Source organism: Dreissena polymorpha, chromosome 8 (assembly GCF_020536995.1).
Source record: "Dreissena polymorpha isolate Duluth1 chromosome 8, UMN_Dpol_1.0, whole genome shotgun sequence".
Taxonomy (NCBI): domain Eukaryota; kingdom Metazoa; phylum Mollusca; class Bivalvia; order Myida; family Dreissenidae; genus Dreissena; species Dreissena polymorpha.
The window spans coordinates 13,348,083-13,361,707 of NC_068362.1; the positions used below are offsets into that span (position 1 = coordinate 13,348,083).

At 35.4% G+C, this 13,625-nt stretch overlaps 1 long non-coding RNA gene across 1 annotated transcript; it reads right to left on the reverse strand.

Moving 5' to 3' along the window:
• Positions 1 to 5,109: 5,109 nt before the first annotated feature.
• Positions 5,110 to 8,079, reverse strand: LOC127840897 (uncharacterized). Its single transcript, XR_008030625.1, has 3 exons — positions 7,390 to 8,079; positions 6,237 to 6,337; positions 5,110 to 5,334 (listed from the first exon to the last, which is right to left on the reverse strand). It is a non-coding gene; the product is annotated as an uncharacterized LOC127840897 (long non-coding RNA).
• Positions 8,080 to 13,625: the final 5,546 nt, after the last annotated feature.

The following is a 13,625-nucleotide window of genomic DNA, read 5'->3' on the forward strand; positions in this document are numbered from 1 at the left end:
AAATGCTCATGTAATGTCACTTCTGCAATATTGAAGCTATCAATTTTATATTTAAAATGCGTGTGTATCTCAAGGAGCTGCACATTTTGAGTGGTGAAGGGTCAAGGTCAATGCCATCCTTCAAGGTCAAACGTCATATAGGGGGACATTGTGTTTCATAAACACATCTTGTCTTTTCCTTTTTTAAATTTTATTCTATATGTTTTACTGGAGCTTTTTAGATCCAATGTTTACATTTATCAATATAAAGCATTTAATGACAAACTTCAAAACATGCCAAAATCTTAGGCCCCTTTAACCTGTGCCCGTCATTACTATATATCTCTATCACTACTTAAGGTATTGTAATAAAGCGTTCGTAAGTGTCCAGGGTCTCTATGTTCATTCAAAGACAAATACATACAACGGCAACAAGATTTTCAGCGGAATAATTCCTCCTTTTGTATGTATACAATTGTGTGTGCAAGATGAAGTTTAGGTTCAAATTTGTGTAGAATAAGTACATATCTCTGTGACAAATTTTCAATTGAAACTTCACTCCTGTCTTTAGTTTATTCATCTTAGGTCATTGGCCAAGGCCCATAAAGAACAGCTCACGCAAAATTATGAACTGCAATTTTGCAGAATTATGCCCCATTTTATATGTAAAAATTCGGTTTAACATTTGTTTTCAACAACTCTTTATTTCTGTATTTACTACAGATATTCTTTTGTTTGTCATTATATGTGGTCACTGATCTAGCGCCAAAACACTTATTTGTAATTTAATATAATAATTCCTCGTTTGTACGTGCACAATTCATATGAAGGTTTGTGTTTACTAAGAATAACTTAAGTTTCCATCAACCAATTTTGATGGAACTTTTAATATGACTAGCCTGCTTGAAAACCCGTCATATGGGCCAGTTGGATCAAGGTCATTGTTTGCTCAAATTAGATTTAGAGTCTTAAATCTTGTTAGAATGGAGAAATTTCTATAACAATTTTGGGCCTTTCAAATCCTTGGTTCTTAAAATAGAATAAATACATTTCAATCCATTATAAGACATGGTTGAGAGGACTGGACTAGGGTCAGCCATTGGACCTGTACCTACTTCAACCTGTTATAAGACATGGTTGAGAGGACTGGACTAGGGTAAGCCATTTGACCTGTACCTACTTCAACCTGTTATAAGACATGGTTGAGAGGACTGGACTAGGGTAAGCCATTTGACCTGTACCTACTTCAACCTGTTATAAGACATGGTTGAGAGGACTGGACTAGGGTAAGCCATTTGACCTGTACCTACTTCAACCTGTTATAAGACATGGTTGAGAGGACTGGACTAGGGTAAGCCATTTGACCTGTACCTACTTCAACCTGTTATAAGACATGGTTGAGAGGACTGGACTAGGGTAAGCCATTTGACCTGTACCTACTTCAACCTGTTATAAGACATGGTTGAGAGGACTGGACTAGGGTAAGCCATTTGACCTGTACCTACTTCAACCTGTTATAAGACATGGTTGAGAGGACTGGACTAGGGTCAGCCATTTGACCTGTACCTACTTCAACCTGTTATAAGACATGGCTGAGAGGACTGGTGTTATGGAGCATTTTCAATGTGGAGATTTGGTCTGGCCCACATAAATTGACATTAATTTCCATAATTATCACTGCCTCAGTGGTGTAGCTGACCTTGTTTGTTTTAACTCTTACATATTCAATTTTAGGCAAGGAGAATATGAAAAGGAACATTATGTTCACTGCTGACATAAGACAGTACAAATCTAACAAAATATTATAAGTTTTATTATTCTTTATTGGGAAAAAAAGTTATTAATGAGAAATAATCAATACTTAACCGAATGTTATATTGATGGTCTAAGATATAGTGTATTATATTTGTATGTTTTTCTTATATGTACTTTTTAAAAATAATGCTTATTTTTAATATTATTTTAAACTGATTTTAATGGTTGGTAATGGAAGACACTAAAACTAGATCCAATAAACTCTGACATTTCACATTTAACAAGAAAGCTGTTAAAAACTCACTAAAGCTTGAAGTCAGGTTCATGAATGCATTGTTTGTAAAAAATGAAATCAATGAAGCATTGACTCTTTCGACTGAAAACAATGCCAAAACAACTTAAGCAAAAGCCCCATAAAATTGACTATTGTCCAAATTGAAGGTTTAGAAAAGATATTGATTGGTGTCTCCTTAAACTGTGTCTAGGATCATAAATCACAAATTCTTTCATTATATTTTGTTATGTCATAGTGGCATTATGTTGGGCTGTATTTAAATGCAGTATTGACTTGTTATACCCCCACAAACGAAAATTAGGGGGGTATATAGGAGTGAACTTGTCTGTCTGTATGTCTGTCTGTCGGTCTGTCTGTCGGTAGGTCGGTCCGTATTAAGTGTCCGCTTTCTAATTCAAGTTGTTTTTATCCGATCTTCACCAAACTTGGTCAGATGTTGTATCTAGATGATGTCTAGGTCAAGTTCGAATATGGGTCATGCCGGTGTAACAGGCCATTTTTCCTTCCCTGGCCACTTTTTCCCCGGGGAAAAAAGGGACTAGTCCATTTTTTCCCCGGGGAAAAAGTGGCCTAGGCCAATTCTTCCCCCCCCTAGTCCAATTCTTCCCCCCCTGATTTTTCATTTAATATATCTTTCTGTCTACACCTTTCGTCCAGTTTTTCCCCCCTGGCCAGTTTTTCCCCCCTAACATGTAAAAGTAGTTTTAATATCAGAGGTTGATTGAGAGTTGCTAAAACTGCCTCCACACCCTTATCTTTTATTTTACTTATCTTTTACATTTATATTTCACTTTTCTTCCAGTTTTTCTCCCCTGGCCAGTTTTTCCCCCCTACCATGTACAAGTAGTTTTAACAACAGAATTTGATCCAGAGTTGCTAAAACTGCCTCCACCCCCTTATCTTTTATCTTACTTATCTTTTACATTTATTCTTCACTTTTCGGACAGTTTTTCCCCCCATGGCAAGTTTTTCCCCCTTAACATGTAAAAGTAGTTTTAACAACAGAATTTGATTGAGAGTTGCTTAAACTGCCTCAACCCCCTTATCTTTTATTTTACTTCTATTTTACATTTTTTCTTCACCTTTCTGCAAATTCCCCCCCCCCCCCCTGAAAATTGGTAAGAATGTTCATCTCAATGAAATCTAGGTTAAGTTAGGGAAAGTGGGTCATGTGTGTTCCAAAACTAGGTCACCAGACCAAATCACAGAAACGGTTAGTTAACACTCCAGAGGTCACTTTTCATACCAATCTTCATGAAAATTGGTCAGAACCTTCATCTCAATGAAATATAGGTTGAGTTTGAAAGTAGGTGATAGGTAGTTAAAAACTAGGTCATTAGGTCAAATTATAGAAAACTTTCGTTAACTCTCTAGATGTCATATTTTCTTCCTGATCTTCATGAAAATGGGTCACAATGTCCATCTCTATCAAATCATTACCTGAGTTTGGAAGTTGGTCATGTGCAGGCAAAAGCTAGGTTACAACTAAGTCAAATCATACAAAATGTTTGTTTGCAATCTAGAAGGAGTTTCAGGACCCTCTTGTTCATTCACTTTTAGGCCATTTTTCCCCCTTGGCCAGTTTTTCCCCCCTACCATTTGGTTTCGTTCCAAAGACCACTTTTACACTTAATTTTATCTTTTGACAATTACTTTGGGGGGCGAGGGGGGAATTGGCCGAGGGGAGAAAAATGGCCAAGAGTCATGTTGCTATTAATTCTTTAAGTAGGGGGAGGGGGAAATTGGCGAAGGGAAGAAAAAAAAATTAAGAGTCATGTTGCTATTAATTCTTAGGAAGGGAGGGGGGAAAGATTGGCCGAGGGGCGAAAAAAGTGCCAAGAGTCATGTTGCAATTAATTCTTTAAGTAGGTGGAAAATTTGGCCAAGGGGCCCCGTCTGTAGATCTGCCGTGGAATCATATGGAATTCTATGGAAATCGTTAGATGGAATTCCGTGGAGTATTGGCACTAACTTTCCATCCGATTCCATGCAATCAATGGAAAAGTGAAAAAAAACAAGGGAGGGACTTGATATGGGATGGAATTCCATAAAATGCCGTGGAATTCCATAGAATTTCGTGGCATTCCATATAATGCCGTGGAATTCCATAGAATGCCGTGGAATTCCATAGAATGTCGTGGAATTCCATAGAATGCCGTGGAATTCCATAGAACGCCGTGGAATTCCATAGAATGCCATGGAATTCCATAGAATGCCGTGGAATTCCATAGAATGCCGTGGAATTCCATAGAATTATATGGAATTCCGTGAAAAGCTATGGAATTTAATAAAAAGCTGGAATAAAGTAGAAAAAAAACAGATTAAAGATCAAAGGCATTTCATTGATTTTGAAAAACAAATGTGAATGTAACTAAAGGTTTCATCATAGAAGTTAAACAAGAACAAGATCTGGCATCAATCATTAACCACACACATGCAGTCACAGTACATATTCAAAAATGAGTGGTTTTACATTTTCATAAAGTACCAACTCTCTTAACCACAGGCATGCATGCACACATTCAAAAACACATCCATAAACATGCACGCATATACAGGTGAGAAAAGAAAAACTTATAAAAGGCACAATATAAAACATAGAAGTAGAATTTTACATTTCTCTTATGACAAGTATACTTCCTTTCTCACATATGTTCATAAACACACACAATTACATGCACTGTCACACATCACGCACAATTGTTCTAGAGTTTTTTCTCATAAATTTTAACGTTCAACAACTGTTCCTTTTTAATTCTAGAACACTTTCAGTATGATAACAGAAGTTCAGTTCTAGTTGATGTGTTCCAGTACAATTCTAGAAAAGTTCCGAAGGTTAACTTCAAATATTTAAGTCTGAAACCAACTTTCTAGAAAACAAATTCCCATGCAGACAGCCAGTATTCAAGTACTGAGCATAGTTAATAATAATACATAACAAATTAACAACTGTTGTAAATTTGTTATTTATTATACTATGCTCAGTACTGTTGAACACATACTTTATTCAATTATCCAAGTTTCAAATTCCTAAATTAAAAAAACAAACAAATAAATTAAAACAAAAAACAAACACAAAATACAATTCACAAAATAAATAACTGGTCTTTTTTATACAAGAAGTAACCAAAATAAAACATGTCACCAGCCACAGACTGCCAGGCTTAACACAGAGGCTAGTTTTTAAAAATGTTTGTCCAAGTCTTCCACTGCCATTTTCCTTTTCTTCTGAGAATATTGAACACCAGTCACTGCCTCCGGGTCCTTTTTGGTATGAGGTACATTGTATACTGCTCACATGTGCTCTACAGAATAAACAAGGGACAAAATTGTCACAAAACCAGGTTTTCATTGTGAAAAAAAAATCTGATAAAGGGAGAAAACTCAAACTGAACTTTTGAAATGAACAAACAAAATTAACCCCCTTTGTAAGTTTGTTTTTAAAAAAAATCTATTTTTAGTCGTGGCGACCTTGACATTGGAGATATTGACGTGATTCTTTCATGCGACACACCGTCCCATGATGGTGAACAAATGTGCCAAATTATTTTAAAATCTCACAATGAATGACATAGTTATGGCCAGGACAAGCTCATTTATGGCCATTTTTGACCTTTGAACTCAAAGTGTGACCTTGACCTTGGAGATATCAACGTAATTATTTCGCGCGACACACCGTCCAATGATGGTGAACAAATGTGCCAAATGATTTTAAAATCTGACAATAAACGACATAGTTATGGCCCGGACAAGCTTGTTCCGCCCGCCCGCCAGCCCGTCAGCCAGCCCGCCCACATTCGCCAATCTAATAACCAGTTTTTTCTTTCGGAAAACCTGGTTAAAAATCATAAAAATGTCTAAGCTTAAGCAAAGAGTTATTTACATTCTAACTATAACAAGAGATTGCAAAGCAATATGGTCCCCTACCTGTTAAACTTCACTATTCTAAGTTTGTTAAATATATTTGTTGCCATAGCAACCAGAATTCTTGCATTATAAACAACATGAAATAACGTGCAAAATGTCCTTATTGTCATCTGTTCATGTTTCAAGTTTCATGAAAAAATACTTAGAACTTTTAAAGTTATCCCAGGATCCAGAAAAGTGTAACTGACTTAGACCAATATATTGAATTCCAAAAAGACAAAATACTTTCAGGTGGTTAACATTAAATAACTTATCTAGCCCAGGGCATGACAATATTTACCATGAATTTGTGGCCCTGTAAGTCCTCTAGGTAAATGCGCTTAAAGAGCCGCTTTGCTGTTGGATTCTTTCCCTGCCAAACTCTGCAGTATCTTCCATCAACTGGTCAATGGTAATTAAAGCACATAATGAAAATGTATAGGGAACGTAATTCATGAATTGTTTTAAATTTTAAGTTGTTAAATGGTCTTTAGAAAGAGAACTAAATACGAAGTGAATACATCGCCAAGCAATAAGCATAACCTAATTTGTTGGTTATGACTAGTACAAATTTATTATTGCTATAATTAGAATGATGTGTAATTCTATTGGTATGAAAATGCACACTCAGATACCTAAAAACCAATTCCATTGGTTTAATTTTTTATTTACAAGCAAATACGTTGAATTGATATCCCCCGCCAATATGCTTCTGGACACATAACTATTATATTTGACACTCAAACAAGCATTTTTTAAAGATACAAAGGGCCATAACCCCGTTTTTAACAGATGGTGTACAATTCCATTTGGCGTGCATCATCCTCTTATCCATATATATACTTGAACCAGGTTTCAATGAAATCCGCCAAAGCACTTCCAGAATAAGGCCTTGGACACATAAAAAAGTATTTTTTCAAGATACAAAGGGCCATAACTCTGTTATTAACTAATGGTGTACAATGCCATTTGGCATGCATCATCCTCTTATCCATATACATACTCATACCAAGTTTCAGTGAAATCTGCCAAAGCACTTCCAAGATATGGCTACGGACGGATGGAAAGACGGACAGACGGAAGGATGGAAGGACGGACAGACAACGCCAAAACAACATCGCTCCGCCTATGACGGGGGAAAATAATAAACATAAACACCATTAATGAGCATTGAGTGCGCAACATGCACAGTACAAAACTTCCTTAGCCTCAGTTCCATAACCTTGCATGATAAAATTCCGATACTACATTCAACGTTATTAATTTCTCCACATAGGTCTTATTAATTTCTTTTTTCAACCTGCAAACTTCACTAAGTGAAAATTTGGGTGACAGCTGCTTTTAAACTAATATTTGCCATACTAAAACCTCAAATATCACATAAAAAGGTCTACAATAATGTCATAAGAAGATTAAATTTAAAGGAATATTTGGAAATAATAAAAATCACAAACCTTCAGTTGTTGTTCTATTCCTAGACAGACTGCTCAAACACTGTATGCATCACTCTTTAGCAATATTTCATGTCACTTTCCAAATGATATAAATACATAAGTATTTTAAGAAAGTGTTTTTAATGGAAAAACTAATGAACTCTTCTGTTTGTTAAATTTCTTTAACTTTATTTTAACAAGTTAAACCAGTACATTGTCCACCATGTTTCATGTTTCAATCTAACAGGTAAACTTTCTGTATTTGAATTCAGCCAATTAGAAAAGGCTGTTATATCTTATAACCAATAGATTTGCAGCAAACATACCCAACATCTGATGCACAACACTTGCTGACCTTATCAGATAGATTGTTATTTGACAACCTGGACTGGCTGAGTTTGATATTGAGAAAAAACAGTGTGTATACCACTTGGACAGGGTTAAGGAATTTAAACTTGTAGAAATTGCTTTGAAAGTAACAACTACTCCTACTTCTGCAGAACTACTACTTTAATTACTACAGCATCAACAACACCATCACCAACAACAGCAACAATAACAGCAGCAACAACAACAGCAACAGCAGCAACAACAACAGCAGCAACAACAGCAGCAGCAACAGCAGCAACAACTGCTACTACTGCAACAACTGCTACTACTGCTACTTCTATTGCTACTACTATTGCTACAGAAACTGTTAATGCTACTACTTCTACTACTACTACCACCACAACCTCCACTGATATAAAAAAACACTATTGCTACTAAATCAATTGCTACAACAACGACACCTACTACAACAACAACAACTACTACTACTAATACAGCTACTACATCTACAACTACTACTACTACTGCTGCTGCTGCTGTCGCTACTATGAAGTCTATTTGGCTATTTGTAAGTGTAAGGTGTTCTATATGTGTTCTTATTCCTCATTAGAACTTTTGTAGAACTTACTGGTTCTTAAAGCGTTCTAGATGTGTTCTAGAACTACATTTTAAAACTTTTTAGAAATTTCTTGACCATATTTTGTCCATGAAATGTTCTAAAAAGGTTCTTGAAATTATTGGAACAGTTTCAGTCCTAAGCGGTTTTCCACAAATGTTCTGGATTTATTCTAAAAAAACTGTTTTGGAACAATTCCAGAACATACATTTTAGAACACAAATATGGAACAGTTCCAGAACTGTTCCAATTTCTAGATCAAATTTATAATTATCTGTATTGCATTTTCTTTTAAATACAAAATACATGATGCAAATAAATTCATACATGTATTAAACTACAAATACATTTCAGACAACCAGCGAAAATTTTCTAAGTTATTTTCCATTGATTTCCATCCCAAGAAAATGTATAAGTTATTTTCCATAACGATTTCCGTTGAAAAAAATGGCTAAGTCCAACTTTCCATGGTGTTTTCCATACATTCCGTGGAAATGCATGGAATTTTAGTCGAGATTCCGTGGAATTCCATAACACCTTCAGATGGAAAATTGGCAAGTGGATGGAATTCCATCAAATTCCATGGATTTCCATCGATTTCCGTAGAATTCCATAATATTTTCTATGGAATTCCATAGAAAAGTGCTAATGACTATGGCAGATCTACAGACGGGGCCCGGGGGAAAGATTGGCCTGGGCCATTTTTTCCCTGGGGGAAAAAACAGCCTAAGCCAATCTTTCCCCGGGGAAAAACTGGCCGGGGGAAAAAATTGACCGCTACACCGGGTCAAAAACTAGGTCACGGGGTCACTTAGTGCGTTTTAAACATTGAGCATGGTGTCAACTCTCTAATTCAAGTAGTTTTCATATGATCTTCTTCACCAAACTTGGTCAGAAGTTTTATCTAGATGATCTTAAGACCAAGTTCGAACATGGGCCATACCAGATCAAAAACTAGGTCACAGGGTCACTTTGTATGTTTTACACATTCAGCATGGTGTCTGCTCTCCAATTCAAGTAGTTTTCATCCGATCTTCACCACTGAGTTTGTTGGAAGTTGTATCTAGATGATGTGTAGGTCAAGTTCGAACATGGGCCATGCTGGGTCAAAAACTAGGACGAGGGGTCACTTAGTGCGTTTTAAACATTGAGCATGGTGTCCACTGTTTTTTGTGAAGACAACATGCACAATATTCTGTGTCAATGCGTCATGAGGGGGCATTTGTCACGTCTTTGGCAAAGCTCTAGTTGTAGTATTTTTGTCAGCCATAAATGGGTTGGATATTGATCTCTACTTTCTGATTTTAGATATTTACATATAAAAAGTATAAGAACATTAACAAACGACTACCGTAATCACTCTAAGTTTACGGACACTTAAAGTTTTCCGACACCCCCTTTTTTAGCCAAAATAATTATTTTTCATGACTCTATATTTTCTGACACAAGGGTTGATTGATTGATTGTTTTTTATTCAGGTTTAAAACACACAATATACAAGTTATCATTCAAATTTACATAACAATTTTAACTAAAAGTATTTGCAAAATTAAAAGTATTTGTGAGATTGCTGCTGATTTAAACCTATGGTATAAAAGCTGTCCTAAAATAAAATGAAATAAGATTGTTCAATGAAAAGGAACGCAAAAGTGCGATTAAATAAAAAAAGTCTTCACCTCAAATTAGATTTGAAGGGAACAGATGAGCAACTGCCTCACACTTAAAATATGATTTAATGATACTCTTATGGTATATAAAATATTGCTTGATTATCACAGTTAAACATGTCACATATGTTGTTATCACAGATTTTCAGCACAGACTAGTAATTTGATATATTATAGAAACAAATTCACAGCTTTAGGGGCACTTAGTATGCAAAATGAAATAACTTATACATTATAGTTTAAAAACCTAGGATTGCCCATGAAAGCTCGAAAGCTTATTTCCAATGGGGTCCAGTTTAGGTTATACTTACTATAATATAATACTGTGTGAAAGTTATACACAATGAAGTCCCTGATAATTTGAGTACACATGTAAGTTGTTACAATCATGTTTCTATAATATATTTGCCATGATGACCTATAGAGCATAAATAATCTAAAAAATACAATTATAGTATTTTAGCTAAGCACAATAGATGGTTCTTAACAGCTAATTTGTACTTATGTTTATTATCATTTTTTATGCTCCCCCAAAATTTATTTTGAAAGGAGCATATAGTCGCCGCTTCGTCTGTCCGTCCGTGTGTCCGTCCGTGCACTTTTTGTCCGGGCTATTTCTCAGCAACTAATGACCTGAATTCAATGAAACTTTATGGGAAGCTTCACTACCAAAAGGAGATGTGCATATTATCAGAGGGTTCTGGTCGGACGATTTTTCACAGAGTTATGGCCCTTTGAAAAAAAAAATCTATAAAAAAATTCTTGTCCCCCCAACTACTGTGCCCTCAAGACGTTTCCTTTTATTTGAATATATAGTGCAATATTGTGACAAAAAAAAAACTTTGGGGAGCATCACCCGTCTCCCACGGTTTCTTGTCTTTATTAGTCACCTACCGGTTTCACCGGAGGGGACTTATGGTTTTGTCTCTGTCCGTCACACTTTTCTGCATCCTGCGATATCTTTAAAAGTTCTTAATATTTTTTCATGAAACTTGGAATATGGATAGATGGCAATGTGGACATTATGCACGTCATTTCATTTTGTTCCTACGTCAAAAATTGTGGTTGCTATGACAACAAATAGACTACAAATAGTGCTGAAAATGGTGTTTTTTTCTGGATCCTGCGATAACTTTAAAAGTTCTTAATATTTTTTCATGAAACTTGGAACATGGATAGATGGCAATATGGACATTATGCACGTCATTTCATTTTGTTCCTACGTCAAAAATTGTGGTTGCTATGGCAACAAATAGACTAGAAATAGTACTGGAAATGGTGTTTTTTTCTGGATCCTGCGATAACTTTAAAAGTCCTTAATATTTTTTCATGAAACTTGGAACATGGATAGATGGCAATATGGACATTTTGCACGTCATTTCATTTTGTTCCTACGTCAAAAATTGTGGTTGCTTTGGCAACAAATAGACTAAAAATAGTGCTGAAAATGGTGTGTTTTTCTGGATCCTGCGATAACTTTAAAAGTTCTTAATATTTTTTCATGAAACTTGGAACATGGATAGATGGCAATATGGACATTATGCACGTCATTTCATTTTGTTCCTACGTCAAAAATTGTAGTTGCTATGGCAACAAATAAAAAAAATATTTTGACAATGGTGAAATTTCTGACAATGGTGGAGCTGATAGGGGACTTTTCTTGCTTGGCAATAGTCTTGTTGTATCTGGCAAAGCATTCCAATCACTAATTGCACTGTATTAAAAGGTAACATTTCCTTTACCATGGCATTTGGGCATTCTAAAATTGTTTGTGTTTGCGCTTGTTAGTCCCCTACCGGTTTCACCGGAGGGGACTTATGGTTTTGTATCTGTCCGTCCGTCAGTCCTTCACACTTTTCTGGATCCTGCGATAACTCTAAAAGTTCTTAATATTTTTTCATGAAACTTTGAATATGGATAGATGGCAATATGGACATTATGCACGTCATTTCATTTTTTCCTTATCAAAAATTGTGGTTGCTATGGCAACAAATAGACTAGAAATACTGCTGAATTTTTTTTTTTTCTGGATCCTGCGATAACTCTAAAAGTATTTAATATTTGTTCATGAAACTTGGAACATGGATAGATGGCAATATGGACATTATGCATGTCATTTCATTTTGTTCATACATCAAAAATTGTGGTTGCTATGGCAACAAATAGACTAGAAATAGTGCTGAAAATGGTGTTCTTTTCTGGATCCTGCGATAACTCTAAAAGTTCTTAATATTTTTTCATGAAACTTGGAATATGGATAGATGGCAATATGGACATTATGCACGTCATTTCATTTTGTTCCTACGTCAAAAATTGTGGTTGCTATGGCAACAAAAGGACTAGAAATACTGCTGAAAATGGTGTTTTTTTCTGGATCTTGCAATATTTTTAAAAGTTTTGAATATTTTTTCATGAAACTTGAAACATGGATAGACGGCAATATGGACATTATGCACGTCATTTCATTTTGTTCCTATGTGACAAGCTTTCATCTTTTCAAAAATGCACCCACAGCCGAGTTCTGGCACCCGATATGCAGTGCTCTTGTTTCTTTAGGTTTAGGTTTTTGAACATTGTAAAATGTTTAACTGTTACATCTTTTTCCTGGTCCACTATTTTATCATTGATGATGGGGGCGCAGAAAAAATATTGTGAGATGACATCACTGCACCGATTTAACACATTATTAAAGGGGCATATCCATGATACTTTTGCGATTAACACATACAGTTGAAACTGACCTAACGGCCACTTGAGAATAATGGTCAACTGCAGACAACGGTCAGTCTGGATTCCCCCCAATGAAAATCACTCTAAATTACACTTGAGAATAACGGTCAATCGGCCATAATGGCCAACGGCCTTTATATTCCACTCGAAAAGTTTTGTTTGAACTGAAAACAATGGTCACATGACATTTGTTTTCGAGTCGCGAAAATTAAAAACACAACACATCATTTGTCCGTCTATTTTGCGGATAAAGCATGTGATAGCGGTTATTGCCTTTTATAATTCTATGACCAAAAGTCGTGCTTGAACTGAAAACAATGGTCATGTGTCAGTCATTTCGAGTCGCGAAAATTAAGAACAAAAACAAAACAGGTGCAAGTAACAATAAGAATGTGTATTAGTAGCAATTATCGGCTGCATTCATAACGACAAAGCATGAGCAGATGACGAAGTCAATAAATCTTTATAGCTGATAATGTGTTAAAAACAACACTAAGCTGGCGAGTGTTGTTATAAGAAGGCGATAAATGGATTAGTTATCGTCTATTCAGGAAAATGTAAAATGAATTGCAACTTTTATAACAAACTAAATATTTTCAAAAAGATTTTGGCATCTTTTTCTTTGAATAAGACAGATTTTGTTATACTGTGCTGTCGGTTTATGACAATCTGCTTTTATATTTGTTCAGACGTGACGTCAATGACACGTGATAATCTTTATTTAAAAATTCATCCCAATGAATGTAATACAAACTGTCAGATTTATTAAATGAACGTACTATCGGTTTATGACAGTGAATCCGCTTTTAAACTTGTTCGGTCGTGACTTCAATGGCAAGTAGCAAGCTTTATTTACTGAATTAACAAGATGCATGAGTAAACAATTATACTAGCGTTTATAAAGTCATTGATTT